At 36.4% G+C, this 7,346-nt stretch overlaps 1 non-coding gene across 1 annotated transcript; it reads right to left on the bottom strand.

Moving 5' to 3' along the window:
* Positions 1–6,286: 6,286 nt before the first annotated feature.
* On the bottom strand, positions 6,287–6,394 carry LOC112781900 (small nucleolar RNA R71). The gene has a single exon (XR_003192649.1). It is a non-coding gene; the product is annotated as a small nucleolar RNA R71 (small nucleolar RNA).
* Positions 6,395–7,346: the final 952 nt, after the last annotated feature.

Here is a 7,346-nt window from a genome sequence, read left to right as displayed (position 1 = left end):
TCTTAAATGGGGATTTGGGGAGATGAGCATAAAAGTAAATGGCAGAAGATAAAGAGAATGGGTAAGATCAGAATGGGGAATTCATTGGGCTTAGGAGATGTTGCATTCTCCGGATCAAGTTCATTCTCATCTCTTCCTCAATCAATGCATTCATTGATCTCCTTGGCAATCTTAAGTGATTGGATCCCAATTCCTTAGCAACCCAATCTCTCTAAGCTTGAACAATTGCCCAATTCCTTGATTTAATTGCTCATGAGAAGAGATGAAGTGTGGTCACTGATTATACCACATGTATTTCCAAATCAAAGTGTTGGTAGGATTATATGTCACTATATCCATCCAAACCCCAATTTGGTCCAACATGAGAAAGCAATTCTAGCATGATCTCCTCATCCTTTTTCCAAGGCTCAGAGGAGATCCAATTATGGAGAGTTTCTTTTCCAAGACAACTAACCAATTGGATTAAGATCGAAAGCTTTCTAGTAAAATCAAGAGAAAAGAAAGAAGAAGAATAATGAAAACTATTATTGATCCATCAAATTACAACAGAGCTCCCAAACCCAATGAAAAAGGGGTTTAGTTGTTCATAGCTCTGGAAATGGAAATTAAAAATGAAAAGTGCATTCTGAATATCAAACTAGAAGTTGCAGAGAAAGTAAAATATACAGAGTGTAGTTCTCAAGTTCCCGGTCTCCTTTTTCAATTCAAAACTATCCCTATATATACTACTCTTCAGATCTTCTAGTTAGCTCTTCAAGTCTTGGATATGGGCCTTTGATCTTTAGTTGAAGCAGTTACAGTCTTTAGTGGGCTCAACTTTGCTTGCAAAGAAAGTGTGAGTTAGGCATGATGGGAAGTTAGTTAGGACGTTAGTGGTGTTAACGTTAAGTGTAAACTTGGGTTTGAGAGTGTTAGTGACGATAACTTTGTCACTAACGTTCCAAATTAGTTGATCCACGTTAACTTCAACGTTAGTGGTACTAACGTAACCACTAACGTAGCCTCTTAGCCCTTCGCAAACATTATTGGCACTCACCTTTACCAATAACGTTGCTCTTTGTCCCTTTCTTCCACGTTAATGGTCCACGTTAGTGTAACTAACGTGGCCCTTAACATGGGCATGCCAAGGCTCGAGAGCGTTAGTGACACTTACCTTTGTCACTAATGCTCCAAAATGTCCCTTCCTTCCACGTTAGTGCTTCACGTTAATAGCATTAACGTGACCACTAACGTGGGTGTATTTGCCATCTCCAACGTTAGTTACAAAGGTGAGTGTCACTAACGTTGGCCTATCATTCATTGCTCCACGTTATCCTTCATGTTAGTGGTCATAACGTGACCACTAACGTAGGCAATTTAGGCTTGGTCTAGCGTTAGTGACAAAGGTGAGTGTCACTAACGCTTGCAACTTCCTCTTTACTCCACGTTAGAGTCCACGTTAATTGGATTAACGTGGCTCTTAACATGGCTTAGTGTGGCATTTTGGAACGTTAGTGGTGTTCACTTTCACCACTAACGTTGGAGCTCTTCTTTTCTTCTACGTTAGTATAACTAACGTGGCAACTAACGTGGGTTATGATGGCATTCGAAGGCGTTATTGGTGGTAACTTTACCACTAACATTGCAAGCTCGCTCCCATTCCACGTTAGTGAAGCTAACGTGGCTGCTAACGTGGTTCTTCTTTGCTTTCTTTGTCCTAAAATCAAACAAACAAGGTGCATCAAAGCTTTGTTTTAAGTCATGAGATCATGCATCATCCATATTATCTTTCAATTCATGCATAATTCTCATGAAATCCTGTAAAGTTCACAATGTTTGCTTGAATCAAGATGTAAGTGTATATTCACCCAAAACTTGCTTATTTACTAAGAAAATGCATGAAACTATCCTAAAATAGTAAAGAAAAAAGTCAGTGAAACTGGCCAAATTGCCCTGGCATTACAACACCAAACTTAAAGCTTGCTTGTCCCTAAGCAAGTACTGAAACATAAGAATGATGAATGAAAGAATAAGAGAAACAAGTTCTTATTATAGAAGTAAAGTTCTTGGTTTATGGGGTTTCATGCATAGTGATGAGCGGATAATTTATACGCTTTTTGGCATTGTTTTTAGTATGTTTTTAGTAGAATCTAGTTACTTTTAGGGATGTTTTCATTAGTTTTTATGTTAAATTCAAATTTCTGGACTTTACTATGAGTTTGTGTGTTTTTCTGTAATTTCAGGTATTTTCTGGCTGAAATTGAGGGACTTGAGCAAAAATCAGATTCAGAGGTTAAAGAAGGACTGCTGATGCTGTTGGATTCTGACCTCCCTACACTCAAAATGAATTTTCTGGAGCTACAGAACTCAAAATGGCGCGCTTCTAATTGCGTTGGAAAGTAGACATCCAGAGCTTTCCAGAAATATATAATAGTCCATACTTTGGCCAAGTTTAGATGACGTAAAAGGGCGTTGAATGCCAGTTCTACGCTGCTGTCTGGAGTTAAACGCCAGAAACACGTTACAAGCCAGAGTTGAACGCCAGAAATACGTTACAAACTGGCGTTCAACTCCAAGAATGACCTCTCCACGTGGAAACTTCAAGCTCAGCCCAAGCACACACCAAGTGGGCTCCGGAAGTGGATTTATGCATCAATTACTTACTTTTGTAAACCCTAGTAGCTAGTTTATTATAAATAGAACTTTTTACTATTGTATTTGACATCTTTGGATTATCTTTTGATCATTTTGAGATCTCTAGACCTCCATGGGAGGCTGGCCACTCGGCCATGCTTACCCTGTATTCACTTATGTATTTTTCAACGGTAGAGTTTCTGCACTCCATAGATTAACGTGTGGAGCTCTGCTGTTCCTCAAAGATTAATGCAAAGTACTACTATTTTTCTATTCAATTCAACTTATTCCACTTCTAAGATATTCATTCGCACTTCAACCTGAATGTGATGAACGTGACAATCATCATCATTCCCCCACGAACGCGTGCCTGACAACCACTTCCGTTCCACCTTAGATTGAATGAGTATCTCTTGGATCTCTTAATCAGAATCTTCGTGGTATAAGCTAGATTGATGGCGGCATTCATGAGAGTCCGGAAAGTCTAAACCTTGTCTGTGGTATTCTGAGTAGGACTATGGGATTGAATGACAGTGACGAACTTCAAACTCGCGAGTGCTGGGCGTAGTGACAGACGCAAAATGAGGGTGAATCCTATTCCAGCATGATCGAGAACCTCAGATGATTAGCCGTACTGTGACAGAGCATTTGGACTATTTTCACAAGAGGATGGGACGCAGCCATTGACAACGGTGATGCCTCCAGACGATTAGCCATGCAGTGACAGTGCATCGGACCATTTTCCAGAGAGGATCAAAAGTAGCCATTGACAATGGTGATGTCCTTACATAAAGCCAGCCATGGAAAGGAGTAGGATTGATTGGATGAAGACAGCAGGAAAGCAGAGGTTCAGAGGAATGAAAGCATCTCTATACGCTTATCTGAAATTCTCACCAGTGATATACATAAGTATTTCTATCTTTATTTTCTGTTTAATTAGTATTATTTTCGAAAACTCCATAATCAATCATTATCTGCCTGACTGAGATTTACAAGGTGACCATAGCTTGCTTCATACCAACAATCTCCGTGGGATCGACCCTTACTCACGTAAGGTTTTATTACTTGGACGACCCAGTGCACTTGCTGGTTAGTTGTATCGAAGTTGTGAATGAAAAACAATTTATTAAGACGTGTGTACATAGTTTTTGGCGCCGTTGCCTGAGATCACAATTTCGTGCACCATGTTTTTGGCGCCGTTGCCGGGGATTGTTCGAGTTTGGACAACTGACGGTTCATCTTGTTGCTCAGATTAGGTAACTTTCTTTTTGTTTTCTTTTCATTAAAATCTTTCAAAAAAAATTTTTTTTCCTTTATTTTCGAAAAAAAAATATAAAAATGTTTTCAAAAATATATTTTTCTTCAGAATTTTTAAGAATGAATTCTAGAGTTTCATGAAAAATGTTGGAGCCTGGCTAGCTGTAAAGCCATGCCTAATTCTTTTAGGATATGGGCTTCCAACCATCAGCATAGAGGCACGTTAATTGGAATGTCAACCGTGGCATGTCTGAGTTACATACTAAAGCTTGGCTGGCTATTAAGCCATGCCTAACCCTCAGATTGGAGCTTTAGACTAAAGAGCACAAGATTCCTGGAATTCATATTAAAAATTTTGGAATCCTTATTTTTCTTTTTCAAATAATTTTCGAAAAATACAAAAAAATTAGAAAATCATAAAATTAAAATATATATATATATATATATATATATATATATATATATATATATATATATATATATATTGTGTTTCTTGTTTGAGTCTTGAGTCAGATTTTAAGTTTGGTATCAATTGCATGCTCATCTTGCATTTTTCGAAAAAAATTCATGCATTCATAGTGTTCTTCATGATCTTCAAGTTGTTGTTGGTAAATCTTCTTGTTTGATCTTTGCATTTTCATGTTTTGTGTCTTTTCTTGTTTTTCATGTGCATTTTTGCATTCATAGTGTCTGAACATGAAAGATTTCTAAGTTTGGTGTCTTGCATGTTTTCTTTGCATATAAAATTTTCAAAAATAAGTTCTTGATGTTCATCATGATCTGCAAAGTGTTCTTGGTGTTCATCTTGACATTCATAGTGTTCTTGCATGCATTCATTGTTTTGATCCATAACTTTCATGCATTGAGTCATTTTTCATGTTTCTCTCTCTCTCTCATCATTAAAAATTCAAAAATCAAAAAAATTATCTTCTCTTTTTTCTTCTCATAAATTCGAAAATTTGAATTGACTTTTTCAAAACTTTTTAAAATTTAGTTGTATCTTATGAGTCAAATCAAATTTTCAATTTAAAAATCTTATCTTTTTCAAAATCTTTTTCAAAAATAAAATCTTTCTCATTTTTCTTAGTTATTTTCGAAAATTTTAAAAATATTTTTCAAAAATCTTTTTCTTATCTTTATTACATAATTTTCGAAAATAACATCATCAATTAATGTTTTGATTCAAAAATTTCAAGTTTGTTACTTACTTGTTAAGAAAGATTCAAACTTTAAGTTCTAGAATCATATTTTATGATTTCTTGTGAATCAAGTCATTAATTGTGATTTTAAAAATCAAATCTTTTTCAAAACTAATTTCAATCATATCTTTTCAAAAATATCTTTTAATCTTATCTTTTTTTTTAAAACATATCTTTTTCAAAAAATTTTATTTTTAAAATATCTTTTCTAACTTCCTATCTTCTTATCTTCTCAAAATTGATTTTCAAATTTGTTTCAACTAACTAACTAACTTTTTTTTTGTTTCTTATCTTTTTCAAAACTACCTAACTAACTCTCTCTCTCTAATTTTCGAAAATATCTCTCTCTTTTTCAAAAATTCTTTTTAATTAACTAATTATTTTAATTTTTTATTTTAATTTTCGAAAATTACTAACCTTTTTCAAAAACAATTTTCGAAAATCACTAACTCTTTTTCAAAAATAATTTTCGAAAATTCTCTCTCTCTCATCTCCTTCTATTTATTTTATTTATTTATTAACATCTCTTCCTCACTCACCAAAAATCCGAACTCTCTCTCTCTCTCTCTCTCTCTGAGTTCAGATTTTCTCTTCTTCTTTTCTTCTACTCACATAAGGGAACCTCTATACTTGGGTAAAAAAGGATCCCTATTATTATTATTTTTCTGTTCCCTCTTTTTCATATGAGCAGGAGCAAGGACAAGAATATTCTTGTTAAAGCAGATCCAGAACCTGAAAGGACTCTGAAGAGAAAACTAAGAGAAGCTAAATTACAACAATCCAGCAAGCACCTTTTAGAAATTTTCGAACAAGAAGAGGACATGGCAACCGAAAATAATAATAATGCAAGGAGGATGCTGGGCGACTTTACTGCACCTAATTCCAATTTACATGGAAGAAGCATCTCCATCCCTACCATTGGAGCAAACAATTTTGAGCTGAAACCTCAGCTAGTTTCTCTGATGCAGCAAAACTGCAAGTTTCATGGACTTCCATCTGAAGATCCCTTTCAGTTCTTAACTGAATTCTTGCAGATTTGTGATACTGTTAAGACTAATGGAGTAGTTCCTGAAGTCTACAGGCTCATGCTTTTCCCCTTTGCTGTAAGAGACAGAGCTAGAGTGTGGTTGGACTCTCAACCTAAAGATAGCCTGAACTCTTGGGATAAGCTGGTCAAGGCTTTCTTAGCCAAATTTTTTCCTCCTCAAAAGCTGAGTAAGCTTAGAGTGGATGTTCAAACCTTCAGACAGAAAGAAGGTGAATCCCTCTATGAAGCTTGGGAGAGATACAAGGAACTGACCAAAAAGTGTCCTTCTGACATGCTTTCAGAATGGACCATCTTGGATATATTCTATGATGGTCTGTCTGAATTAATTAAAATGTCATTGGATACTTCTGCAGGTGGATCCATTCACCTAAAGAAAACGCCTGCAGAAGCTCAAGAACTCATTGGCATGGTTGCTAATAACCAGTTTATGTACACTTCTGAGAGGAAACCTGTGAGTAATGGGACGCCTCAGAAGAAGGGAGTTCTTGAAATTGATACTCTGAATGCCATATTGGCTCAGAATAAAATATTGACTCAGCAAGTCAATATGATTTCTCAGAGTCTGAATGGAATGCAAGCTGCATCCAACAGTACTCAGGAGGCATCTTCTGAAGAAGAAGCTTATGATCCTGAAAACCCTGCAATAGCAGAGGTGAATTACATGGGTGAACCTTATGGAAACACCTATAACCCCTCATGGGGAAACCACCCAAATCTCTCATGGAAGGATCAACAAAGGCCTCAACAAGGCTTTAACAATGGTGGAAGATATAGGTTTAACAATAGTAAACCTTTTCCATCATCCACTCAGCAACAGACAGAGAACTCTGAACAAAATACATCTAATTTAGCAAACTTAGTCTCTGATCTATCTAAGGCCACTGTAAGTTTCATGAATGAAACAAGGTCCTCCATTAGAAATTTGGAGGCACAAGTGGGCCAGCTGAGTAAAAGAGTCACTGAAATCTCTCCTAGTACTCTCCCAAGCAATACAGAAGAAAATCCAAAAGGAGAGTGCAAGGCCATTAAAATGACCATCATGGCCAAAACCACAAAAGAGGAGGAGGACATGAATCCCAAGGAGGAAGACCTCCTGGGACGTCCAGTGATTAATAAGGAGCTTCCCTCCGAGGAACCAAGGGAATCTGAGACTCATCTAGAGACCATAGAGATTCCATTGAACCTCTTTATGCCATTCATGAGCTCTGATGAGTATTCCTCTTCTGAAG

The sequence above is a fragment of the Arachis hypogaea genome, chromosome 19, assembly GCF_003086295.3.
Source record: "Arachis hypogaea cultivar Tifrunner chromosome 19, arahy.Tifrunner.gnm2.J5K5, whole genome shotgun sequence".
NCBI lineage: Eukaryota > Viridiplantae > Streptophyta > Magnoliopsida > Fabales > Fabaceae > Arachis > Arachis hypogaea.
The sequence above is the reverse complement of the archived record's forward strand: the minus strand, read 5'-3'. Positions and strand labels throughout refer to the sequence as shown.